Below are 14,211 nucleotides of genomic sequence, written 5' to 3'. Positions count from 1 at the left end.
ATATACATGGTTCAGATGATCTGAAGTCTTAAGGAAGACAGTAGACAACAAATGCAGACAATGAAATTTCACTTTGACAATGAATTACATAAACAAATCAAAGAAGCAAAAGATCAATTCTACAGGGAGATAGAGGTTATACCAAAAACAAACAAACAAACAAAAAAAAAACACAAACGAACAAAGAGAAATTCTGGAAATGAAGAAAATTATAAACCAAATTAAAAATTCAAATGAGAGTATCATCAGTAAAGTAGACCAATTAGAAGTCAGAACATCAGACAATGAAGACAAAATATATCATCTCAAAAAGTGCCTAAACAACTCAGAAAAGCTGATAAGAAACCAGGAGCAGAACATCCAAGAAATCTGGGATACCATAAAAAGACCAAATTTAAGAGTTACTGGGATAGAGGAAGGTATAGAGGTCCAAACCAAAGGAATGAGCAATTTGTTCAATGAAATAATTTTAGAAAACTTTCCAGACATGAAGAATGAATCAGAAATCCAAATCCTAGAAGCCTACAGGACGCTGAATGTACAAAACCACAAGAGATCCATGCCAAGACACATTATAATGAAAATGTCCAACATACAGAACAAGGAGAGAATTTTAAAAGCTACAAGAGAAAGGAGGCAGATTACATTTAGGGATAAACCAATTAGGTTAACGGCTGAATTTTCAACACTGACACTGAAAGCTAGAAGATCCTGGAACAACATATTTCAAACTCTGAAAGATAAGGGGTTCCAACCAAGAATCTTGTATCCAGCAAAATTAAGCTTTAGGTTTGACAATGAAATAAAAACCTTCCATGACAAACAAAAGTTAAAAGAATTCGCAGCTAGAAAACTGGCTCTGCAAAGCATCTTGGACAAAACATTATACAAAGAGGAAGTGAAAAACAACAATGAAAATCAACAGTGGAAGAAGTACAGTAAGGAGAAAAATTAATCAAAGAGGAAAAAGAAATCAAGTTAAATAACAAAAATAAACAAACATGGCTGGAAGTATAAACTATATCTCAATAGTAACCTTAAATGTTAATTGCTTAAACTCACCAATCAAAAGACATAGGCTAGTAGCCTGGATCCAAAAAAAAAAAAAAAAAAGTTCCTACAATATGCTGCCTACAGGAGACTCATCTTTTAGGGAAAGACATACACAGACTGGGGGTGAAAGTTTGGGACCTCATGGACCTCAGAAGCAAGCAGGGGTATCCATTCTCACATTAAATAAAATAGACTTCAAGCCAAAGTTAATCAAAAGGGATAAAGAAGGACACTACATACTGCGAAAGGGAAACATTCACCAATAAGACATAACAATCATTAATATATATGCCTCAATCAATGGTGCAACTATGTTCATCAAGCAAACTCTTCTCAAGTTGAAGAGACAAATAGACCACAACACAGTAATCATGGGTGAGTTTAACACACCTCTCTCACCACTGGATATATCTTCCAAAAAAAAGTTGAATAAAGAAACAATAGAACTCAATAACACAATTAATAACCTAGACTTAACTGACATACATAGAATATATTATCCATTACCAAGCGGATATACTTTTTTCTCAGCAGCATATGGATCCTTCTAAAAATAGACCATATATTATGCCATGAGGCAACTCTTAGCAATTATAAAGGAGTTGAGATAATACCATGCATCTTATCTGATCATAATGGAATGAAACTGGAAATCAATGATAAAAGAAGGAAGAAAAAATCCTACATCACTTGGAGAATGAACAATATGTTACTGAATGATCAATGGGTTACAGAAGACATCAAGGAAGAAATATAAAAAATTCTTAGAGTTAAATGAAAACACAGACACAACATACCGAAATCTATGGGACACAATGAAAGCAGTTTTAAGAGGAAAATTCATTGCTTGGAGTTCATTCCTCAAAAAAATAAAAACCAACAAATAAATGATCTCACACTTCATCTCAAAGCCCTAGAAAAAGAAGAGCAAAACAACAGCAAACGCAGTAGAAGGCAAGAAATAATTAAAATCAGAGCTGAAATCAATGAAATTGAAATAAAAGAAACAATTGAAAAAATTGACAAAACTAAAAATTGGTTCTTTGAAAAAATAAATAAGATTGACAGACTCTTAGGCATGCTAACAAAGAGAAGAAGAGAGAGAACTCAAATGACTAGCATACGGGTTGAAAAAGGCAATATCACAACAGACACTATAGAAATACAGAAGATAATCAGAAATTATTTTGAAACCTTTACTCCAATAAAATAGAAGATAGTGAAGGCATCGATAAATTTCTTAAGTCATATCATCTGCCCAGATTGAGCCAGGAGGATATACACAACTTAAATAGACCAATATCAATTGCGGAAATAGAAGAAGCCATAAAAAGACTATCCACCAAGAAAAGCCCAGGACTGGGTGGGTATACAGCAGAGTTTTACAAAACCTTTAAAGAAGAGCTAATACCAATACTTTTCAAGCTATTTCAGGAAATAGAAAAAGAGGGAGTACTTCCAAATTCATTCTACGAGGCCAACATCACCCTGATTCCTAAACCAGAAAAAGACACTTCAAAGAAAGAAAACTACAGACCAATATCTCTAATGAACATAGATCCAAAAATCCTCAATAAAATTCTGGCAAATCGGATACAAAAACATATCAAAAAGATCGTGCACCATGATCAAGTGGGTTTCATCCCTGGGATGCAAGGATGGTTCAACATATGGAAATCAATAAATGTAATCCATCACATCAATAGACTTAAAGATAAGAACCATATGTTCATCTCAATAGATGCAGAAAAAGCATTTGACAAAATACAGCATCCCTTTATGTTTAAAACACTAGAAAAACTAGGGATAACAGGAACTTACCTCAACATTGTAAAAGCTATCTATGCTCAGCCTCAGGCCAGCATCATTCTAAATGGAGAAAAATTGAAGGCATTTCCTCTAAAATCTGGAACAAAAAAGGGATGCTCTCTCTCACCACTTCTATTCAACATAGTTCTTGAAACACTAGCCAGAGCAATTAGACGAAAGAAATTAAAGGCATAAATATAGGAAAAGAAGAACTAAAACTCACACTATTTGCTGATGATATGATCCTATACCTAGGAGATACAAAAAGTTACACCACGAAATTTCTTGAACTAGTAAATGAATTCAGCAAAGTGGCAGGATATAAAATCAGCACCCATAAATCAAAGGCATTCCTGTATATCAGTGACAAATTCTCTGAAATGGAAATGAGGAAAACTACCCCATTCACAATATCCTCAAAAAAAAAAAAATAAAATACTTGGTAATAAACTTAACAAAAGAGGTGAAAGAATCTATACAATGAAAACTATAGAACCCTAAAGAGAGAAATAGAAGAAGACCTTATATATACCTTGCTCATGGATAGGCAGAATTAATATTATTAAAATGGCCATAATACCAAAAGCACTCTACAAATTCAATGCAATTCCGATCAAAATCCCATTGGCATTCTTCACAGAAATATGAAAAGCAATTATGAAATTCATCTGGAAAAATAAGAGACCCAGAATAGCTAAATCACTTCTAAGCAGGAAGAGTGAAACAGGTGGTATAGCTATACCAGACCTTAAATTATACTACAGAGCAACAGTAACAAAAACAGCGTGATACTGGCACCAAAACAGGCTGGTAGACCAATGGTACAGAATAGAGGACACAGAGACCAATCTACAAAATTACAACTACCTTATATTAGAGAAAGGTGCTAAAAGCTTGCAATGGAGAAAGGATAGCATCTTCAACAAATGGTGCTGGGAGAACTGGAAATCCATATGCAACAAAATGAAACTGAATTCCTTTCTGTCACCATGCACAAAAGTTAACTCAAAATGGATCAAGGAACTAGGAATCAAACCAGAGAATTTGTGTCTATTAGAAGAAAGAGTTGGCCTTAATCTCCATCCTGTGAGGTTGGGCTCCAAATTCCTTAATAGGACACCTATGGCACAAGAGTTAAAATCAAGAATCAACAAATGGGACATATTCAAACTAAAAAAGTTTTTTCTCAGCAAGAGAAATAATAAGCGAGGTAAATAGGGTGCCTATATCCTGGGAACAAATTTTTTACCCCTCACACTTCACATAGAGCACTAATCTCTAGGATATACAAAGAACTCAAAAAGTTAAACAACAAAAAAACAAATAACCCAATCAACAAATGGGCTAAGGACCTGAACAGACACTTCTCAGAAGAGGGTATACAATCAATTAACAAATACATGAAAAAATGCTCACCATCGCTAGCAATCAGAGAAATGCAAATTAAAACTACTCTAAGATACCATCTCACTCCAGTAAGAATGGCAGCCATTATGATGTCAAAAAACAAGTGCTGGCGAGGATGTGGGGAAAAAGGTACACTCATACATTGCTGGTGGGGTTGCAAATTGGTGCAGCCAATTTGGAGGGCACTATGAAGATTCCTTGGAAAGCTGGGAACAGAACGGCCATTTGACCCAGCTATTCCCCTTCTTGGCCAATACCCAAAAGACCTAAAAAGGGCATATTATAGGGACACAGCTACATCAATATTCATAGCAGCACAATTCACAATAACTAGACTGTAGAACCAACCTAGATGCCCTTCAATAGATGAATGGATAAAAAAATGTGGCATTTATGCACAATGGAATATTACTCAGCACTAGAAAATAACAAGATCATGACATTTGCAAGGAAATGGATGGCATTAGAGCAGATTATGCTAAGTGACGTTAGCCAATCCCTAAATATCTTCTCTGATATAAGGGGGGGGGCGACTCAAAATGGGATAGGAAGGAAGAGGATGAGAAGAAGATTATCACTAAACAGGGAAGAGAGGTGGGAGGGAATGGGAGGGAGAAGGGAAATTGCATGGGAGATGGAAGGAGACCCTCATCGTTATACAAAATACATGTATGATGGTGTGAGGGGGAAGGGACAAAAGAGAGAGAGAGAAATGTGTCACAGTAGATTGGGTAGAGAGAGGTGATGGGAGGGGAGGAGAAAGGAGAGGGAGATAAGGAGGGCAGAAGAATACAACAGACACTAGTATTGCTGTATGTATATACATACATACTGTATAACCAATGTGATCCTGCAGTCTGTACATGTGGAAAAATGAGAATTCATACCCCATTGAATCAAATGTATGATATGTCAAGATCATTGTATTGTCTCGAGCAACTAATAAAAAATAAAAATTAATAAAAGATTTAATCTCTTTAACTTTACTATCAACACATTTAATAAAATATTTAGCATGTTTTTCCCTCATTCAGATGCTTATTATAATGTTACATAATTTTATCTCTTAATGATTTTTGCACTTTAAATTAGCATTTATTTATGTTTAGCTCTTGTTCTTTGAATATTAGATCCCAGAATTTAATTTTTTAAAATTAATTTTTGCTATGGTATTTTTATACTAGTAATTATATACTTTCTATTAATTTTAACAGAAAGCATAGTAATTGTAACTGGAAATTATCCAACACCCTAGGATTGCTTAAAAATAATTTCTTTAAACTCTTCTGTTTCATGTCTAGTCTTTTAAATATTATTTGCCTTATACTTAAAAGATTATTTTATTTTTTGGAATATTTTATGACCTTATTCCTTATCAGTCTTCTTTTTAGCAATTATTCAGAGTTTTAGATCTGTTCATGAAATTTTCAAATTTCTACTGTTTTTATAAATGTGCATATACTTATGCATTTGTTTAAATTTTTTTTTAGATATGAACACACAGTTGTCTATCCAAATATTTATTTTGAGGGATTCAAGACTCTAATTATTCCATTTGAATTGGAAAACTCTATTTTAATTGTATATATATTTTTTATTGCTTTCCACTTTCATAAAGTTTATTTATAAATCTTCAAAAAATTCCACAATATGTATCTTTAAGCTTTGCTCTTACTCTTATTGAAACCTTGTAGTTAGAGTATGTCAATTGCTATTACAAATTACTACAAAATCGTAAAGCTTACTGTAAAGAAGATTCTTTTCGCCATCTTGTCACAACATTGTGTATTAAACGATGGGAATACTCCACTCCATTCATCCTTCAAAGTCCTAAGTTCCCTTCCTCTACTGGTTTAGGCATCCTTAGGTTCTTGAAAATCTTCCACTTGATCCTCTGCATTCAGTAGGTAGAATGACAAAGGAGCATTGGGGAACCGTACCAAATATTTTTTAGGGGTTAGACAAACATGTTCTCACTAAACTGCAGAGAAATGTGGGGATTATAATTTAGTTCTTAGCCAGGATACCTGGGAAAACAAGTTTGTGAATACATAGAGTTGTATCTATCTTGCCCCCCACCACTCCCGAGTGTTTGTTGCCCAACATGTTTGTACGGTTAAATCAGAATGTAGAACCACTGCAAGTGAAATAGAATTAATGATATACTATTTCTAGTCAATCTTACACAATTTGGGAAGAATACATCATATGGTAGCATGTTGACAATAGACATTTTAACAGATGTGGGAAAAGACAATTTTCGGGGACTACAAAAAACAGCTCATGAAGAAGCCCGCAGAAGACTGTAAGACCTGCTTGGTGATTGGCTTCCAATTGTGGCAGGTAAACAGAATAGGTGGGCAAGAATTAATTAAACTCTATTTGAAATACTATAATGGCAGAATAGATGGAACCCATAAGAACCAGTTGGAATTCTCAAAGACAAAGTGGACCTCTGTTGGGAGCAGGAAATGAATTGTGAGCATGTCTAAACTGTCTCTAAACAGAGGTGTAGTCTCACCAAACTGAGACCGCTTCATTGCCTTGGCAAATGTCCTACTCAAAGAGAACTCTGTATACCACAGAATTTATTGGTTCAGACAGTCCTAGGTGGGAAGAGATACCAGGGAGCTCAATTAGCCTTGAGGCACCAGCTGTCTGGACAACTTCCCCATTTCCTCTTCCTTTTTGTTTACCTTGGGGAACCCTAACTCACAATAAATTATTTTGATGTGTTTCTCTATAAATAAAACAGTCCTGGGCTTTTCCCTTTGTTAGGATCATACCCATCAGGTCTTTTCCACCTCTAAATCCTCCACTTTGAATATATTTCTTGTCTTTTGTTTTTATTTTCCAATACTTCTTTTATTTCCAGTTGGTCCACACTCTGCTGGTTACTTATTCCCTCCCAGTGCAGACCTTGGGTGGGAAAACCCCAAGGTGAACTGGACTCAATCCTGTCTGACCTGATATTAAACCCTAATATCATTAAAGACCTGTGAAAAAGGCTCATGCCCTTTTTCAGAGACCTACACATGCTCCTACTCCAAGATTCAAACTAAAGGAGGAGATCCAGAAAGTGTGGGAAGACCTATCATCTACTTGTTGATTCCTTGAGACTGGGAATCAGTAATATGTGTGAGCTACAGTAGCACCTCTGGCTTTGTGCTGATTGGGGAGGAAGCATCCTTTCCTCCACTTTCCAAATTTGACACAATTTCTCCTGAGCAGAGACTATCCCCAAAACATGGAGGAATACAAAATCAGGCAATGTAGTTACAATTTAGCTTCAACTTATTATAAAATAATTTACAATTCCTTTGAAATCTCACTACAGTATAAAACTATTCTTTATGATTCTGTTTTTGCACAACTGTATTGGTAAAAATAAAAGAAGTGTTCCCTGAGGATCTTCATATTAGTGCCTTTATATGCTGCAGAATCTATAGTGTGTGTCAAGTACGTAATTGTATTTTGATCCCATTTTAAAGATGTCTGGGGAATGAAAACAATGTGTTTAATTTCTCTCTATAGTTATAAAAGTGTCTTTGAAACAGGTGGAAAATCATTTTAAAACTGTATTATTTTTTAATTAAATGTTTCGATCAATTTTTTTTAGCAATTTTAGATAATATAAGACAGGTTTTTTGAGATATAATGCTCATGTTCAGCAAACTTTTGCTAAGAAAAGAAAGTTTGCTTTTCAAGAAATTTTTCATTGGTTCTCACAGCTATCTAAAGACAGCTCTTTTTTTTCTTCCCAGTATCTGAGCTGAATGTATTTTCTTTAAACTGAAAGTACCTAAAGAAGAAGGCCTTAGGGATATGGTACTACCAGAGCTATTCACTCTGAGCCAAGGAAAACATAAATACATTCTTTCCAAGGTAGTGGGGTTTTGCAAGGCTCTGTAAATTGTTTTGTGATAGATGAACTCTAGGAAAACACATTGGCTCTGTTAGAACAATCAAAGAAACAATATTCTAGTAAAGAAATACACCCTGGGGTCCACAGAGTCATTATGTTATGAAGCTAGTGGGTGATGACCCTTCTATCTATGGCACGACTGAGAACATAGTTAAAATACTACATATAATGCCTTCTACCTGAAAATGCCAAATCTTTACAACCAGGAAATTGTCAAAAGAGTAGAGTGGATCATTACAACCAAAAAGCAACATCAAGGCAGGATGACAACAGATTGATTTAAAATGTAAGTGGCTCTATTAAAATCTCACAGTTCTGAGAAAACACACATTTTAAAGTGGTATTTTAAATTGATCCATAGTTTCCACATATTTCTTTTGTATGGAGAAGAAAACATTTGTCATTTACTGCATTTTTCTCTTCCTGGATTTGAAGCTTATGACATTCATTATACCTCATGTTGTCTTTTGCTATGAAATTTGCTTTATTTTCATCATGAATTATCAGTTAAGTGCAGTTATATGATATAGTCATTGATATTAATGATTACAAATAATAAAATAGAGAAAAAGAGTAGTGAAGATGGATTATTTATGCATAGGGATGAATATATACAGATTTATATTATATATAAATAAAACTTTTGCAATTACATGTTAACGCATAATTATTTATATATAGAAAATACATCAGGGTTCTCCAGTAGATATGCAATCCAAAATGCTGAAGCCCCAGAACAAGACTACTACCCTAGTCTGGGACAGAAGGTTTCTTAAGAATCGCTAGCAAGATCCACTTTGGAAGAGTGAAGAAGTTAGAATCCAAAATCCTCCGACAATCGCAGCAACAAAGGAGAATCATTCAAGAAGAGTTGAGCTGAGCATGATGGCACACACCTGTAATTCCAACGGTTTGGGAGGCTAAGAAAGGAGGACCCTGTGTTCAAAGCCAGCCTCTGCAAAAGCGAGGTGCTAAGCAACTCAGTGAGACCCTGTGTATAAATAAAATACAAAATAGGGCTGGGGATGTGGTTCAGTGGTCAAGTGCCCCTGAGTCCCTGGTACTCTCCCCTGCAAAATAAATTAAAAAATAAAACAGTGGAGCTTTCATATGCTGCTGCTTCTTTGTTCTTATTTTATTCCATCCAAGCCATCATCCTATTAGTCAGTGCCACCCAGGATTAGTGAGGTTTTTCCATTTCAGTTGACTATCACACATGCCAGTCATTCCTAGACACACCCTCCTTGACACACCCATAAACCTCTTAATCATAAGCTTCTCCTAATCTAATCAAGCTGACAATTCAAATTAGCCACAATAGAAAATATATAAACATCTAAACAAATAAATGTATATGTTTCTAAATATGTACATAATGAATTTATATTTCTCTTTTACTTTCTAGCTATACTGAACAATGAATAATCAGAAGTAGAAAATACTGAAAAAGCTTCTCTTTAGAAGAGTGCTGCTAGCACAATGTGGTCATTACATAATAATAGTAGAGTTTGACTTAATTTCCCTTAAGTAAATATTAATTTATGCAAAAAAAATTATATAACAGGAAAATAATCATTGAATAAATTAGAGGAGAAAATAGATATCCAAGTGAGCACAAAGCATAATGATACAAGCATATACTAAATGCTCAGTGAAAAGTGCTAAAATAGTATATATCTAATATAATATGTAATGTGTATTTTTGTTCAAAGCATGATCAATCTTGAAATAACATGATAGATTCATCTCTATGAAAGTATAACTCTGTCAAAACACAGTCAAAGACCCACAGCAAGATTATAATTAAAATAAAAAGACAAATACTGATTTAGTTGAAAATATTTGGTATAATATAAAAATGAACCAATAATCTTAATAAGTATGTGTATAACATCAATCAATAACAACATTAATATGAGTTACACTGGAAAAAAACACAAAAACCAGAAACAACATTTACATAAAATCTTACAAAGGAAACACAAATATTTTTCAATGTTTAATTGGATAAAAAAAATTAACAACAACTAAAAGCATTTATTTACCTACCTAATTAACGGAATTTGAAGACATTGTAAAAATGTAATATTTAATTATACCAGGTTTTGTTAAAAACTGTTTAAAGCAATAATGGTAGAATATATATTGGTAGAATCCCTTTGGAAATTTTTTAATCTTAAAAATCTAAGTCATTTATTGTAATTAATTTTAAGATTTTATTCCTGAAATTTTGTTTCTTGTAATCCATTATTGAAACTAATTTAAATTGTCAAAATGTGTCAGGAAATATGTACTAAAGATTGAGAAACAGACAAAAGAGACTATAGGGTGTCATTTACTGGACATTATGTGATAGATACTTGGGATCATATGATAATATAGAAACATTGATTAAAGTGTACAACTTAGTATTCATCAGGGCATCAGATGTGTACCTCTGATTCTCTCTTTAATGACTAGTCTATTTTAGGTCTTTGCAGGTGATACAAGTTGTAATGTCAAACAATATTTATAATGCAGATTATTATCATTTGAAGTAATAGAAATATATACATATATAACCTAATAGAGATAAAATTGAATACTTTCCTCTAGAAATATAAACTTAATCATTACATTTATTTTTGTCATTGGTTATTAGACAAAGTACCCACTACTCATTCTGATTCAGGCTGAAACCAGCACCAGGAACCAGGAAACATCTGATTATATGTGCAAGGTTTCTAAAAATTGATAGTACAAATTGAATCAGCTACAGAAAGACTCCACAAAATGACAGGAAATGAAGAGCAGAGAAAAAAAGGATTGGAAGATATCAGTTTTTCAAAATAAACAATAGAGATGGATCACAGAGCTTATTCACGTTTTATATGTAGAAAACTGTTTAACAATAAACCAAAAACTTAAAAAGAATGTGAAGAAATAATAATAGAATCTTTTGATTAATTAACATACCCTGTTAAGGAAAATTTTCATTCAATTTAATCACTACAATCTAGATTTGGTCACTGAAGTTCATAAAGGAAGTGTCTAGGCAGACAATTCAAGTCTTTAAAAGGACACTTGTCAGCTGGCCTCATATTCTATATGTACACATTCAGAAAAGTAAGACCTGAGGGAAGTAGCATTGAACTCAAGAGTTTTCCAATCAGCCGAGGTTTCCTTTGTCTATAGTGGAAACACCGATATTTTTAAACAGACAAGGTCTTGTGCACAGCTACTCACATTTCTCCATTTTTCCTCTTATCTTTTTCCCTGGGTACTTTTAATTTAAATAAAAGATTCTAGTCATTGGTAGGGAAGGAAGAAATATTTCTGTCCTTGTGTTATTTCTTTGTTTTTGTCCTTTGTTATTTTCTATCTCTGTGTTTAATCTACATTATAAATCCTCTTCAGTCTCCTATGGATTAAGCAGTTTTGGACAGCAAATCCAGTTTTTATCTTTGACTTCATGCCCTGGTACATCTATCCCCTAAGGTGAAGAACAGGGATTGATTTACAGGATTGTGTGTGGGAAAATAATTGGAGAACAGAGCAACAACTAAACAACTGTTGATCTCAAACAACTGACAAACACACTTCCTTACTGATACATATTTGCATCCTTAATACATCAGTCAAGGTTCTGTCATGATGCAAAATTACACCAGTAATTTGAACAGGGACTATGCAATATAAATGTGTTAAACAGTAAAAAAGGAAATAACTACTAAGAAGGATAAAAATAAATCAATAAGAAGCAAGAATAGCAGACAAGAATACTGTTACTACTTCTCTGGCTGAGCTAGGATACACAAGGGAGAAAAAGATGGGGAGTGACTAAACTCTCCTGAAGCTGGGACTCAGCCCTCCTTGGAGAAGTTATTGCTTTAGCATATTGAATGGGCAAAAGTTAACTGAAGAGCAACTTGCTTTAGGTGGTGAATAGAAAACTGTCTAGTGGAGTGCTAGCTAGACATGTTGGCTGTATGCACTGGAATATTATAAAGACTGACTAAAAGGGTTTGGGGTGGGTGCCATAGTTTATCTTGAGTATAACAGAGTAGAAAAAAAGTGATTTTGGAACTGAGACATGATAAGTTGATAACTGGCAAAACCATAGAAACATTTATATCCAGAAAACAAATAAGAACCTAAAATTGTATCCTTAACTGGGTTTATCATAACCAAACTCAAACTCTACAAACAGCACAAAACTGTGTGAATAATTATTCTAAGGTCATTATAGTTGTGTTGAAAAGCCAAAACTTTGGGTGAAATCTTTTCCTTTTAAAATATGCTAATACCTACTTGTCCCCACTCCACTGTGCCAGGAGGCAGTGCCTTCAAGAACTTAGATTCTGTATTCTTCTGCAAACCCAGTTTCTACTCCCTCTTCTTTCTTTCTTTCTTTTTTTTTTTTTTACATTTTTATGTGTCTCCTAAATTTGTATACCCCACTTAACATGTCAATCTGATTTTTCTATTTTTGATATGTAGTGAGTTGGGATCAGCAGTTCTCTGCATTATTTTAGTGATTGATCCTAGTCTCTCCTTTGGAATGTATAAATATTAATGCTTCAATATGTTCTCAAATAGGCCAAAATAATTTTTTGAGACTACTTTAACGTGACCTTTTTCATTTTCTTCCAAAACTTTTACACAGAAAATTTTCTAAATATTTCTGAGGTAATGTCCACAGTCCCTTCCTCTGGAATTACTGGGGCCGTGTTTGATGCTAATAGTGAAAACAGAAAGGATTTGTTGTTAGTAGATGTAGATGTTGATCTGAAAGAAACTAATTTCTTCACAGTGTTCTATGATCAACATAGGAGTCACACCTCAAAACTGGGTTTAAATGACGAAGGTCCTATCTGTGCTTTACCCTCCCTATACCCTAGATCACTGCCTGGAATAGTTAGTGATTAATTATTATACACTGAATAGAAAATAACAATTTTGTTTATGTCATTTCCTTCTATTATTTACTTTTCCAGTCTTTTTAAATCAGTTTATATAACAGTGCTCATACAATTTTGACACTTTCTGCATTTTCTTACGATGCCACAGGTAAAACAGAGAATTGCCTTGTTTAGTATAGATCAAGAAACTATGTTATTTTTATTGGCATTTATGTGTCTTTCAGTCTTCCTTTTTTAGATTTCAGAGTAACCTGATGTTAAGGATCTGCACTGTAGCCTTTTAAGTTCACTGGTAGCTCATGATATGTTTCATTTTTAAATTTGTTTCTTTTTTTTCCCCATTTGACTGTATGTCTAGGGAGATCTTACTTTTGTTTATTTCATTTTTATTGTTCTTTATAGTTACACATGACAGTAGGATCCATTTTGACATAATTGTAAAAGCATGGAATGTATGTTCTTCTAATCCAGTCCCCAGTACTTCCTCTTCCCAGCCCAACCCCTTCCCCCTGCTCCCTTTCCTCTACTCTACTGATATTTCTGCCATTTACCTAGAGTTATTTTTTAAATTACTTCCTTGTGGATGTATACAATGGAGAGAGTTTCACTAAGTTCATTTTTTTTGTTATAGATCGACACAATATCTTTATTTTATTTATTTTTTAATGTGGTGCTGAGGTTGGAACCCAGTGCCTCACATGTGCTAGGCAAGCACTCTACCACTGAGCCACAATCCCAGCCCTCATTTTGTTTTTTAATGGATATCTTTGCCAAACAATAAGCATGATTGTGTTCATATGTCCTCTGTTTTATCTTATTCTTCTTGCTGTAGATTCACGACAATATTTTTTCTTTATAGTTACCATGTTTTTGAATTTGTTCTCAGCTACTTCTGTTTTAGAATCTTGAGAAAAGTTGTTAACTCTATTTTCAGTAAAAGTAAGCTGAGGGTAAGTCTCTTGTTTCATCCCAGCCAAATTTTCTGGTAGAGTTGCCCCAAAGGGTCCCAATAAATGGCTGTTTGGGATTCCAAAGAAGCAGCACCAAAGGCCAGGGTGATCAGCCTAAAGTAGTTAGGAGAGGAATACATAATCGCAGAGTTAGCTGCAATATGGA

This window comes from Urocitellus parryii, chromosome 8 (genome assembly GCF_045843805.1).
Source record: "Urocitellus parryii isolate mUroPar1 chromosome 8, mUroPar1.hap1, whole genome shotgun sequence".
Taxonomy (NCBI): Eukaryota; Metazoa; Chordata; class Mammalia; order Rodentia; family Sciuridae; genus Urocitellus; species Urocitellus parryii.
This window is presented reverse-complemented; position numbering follows the sequence as displayed.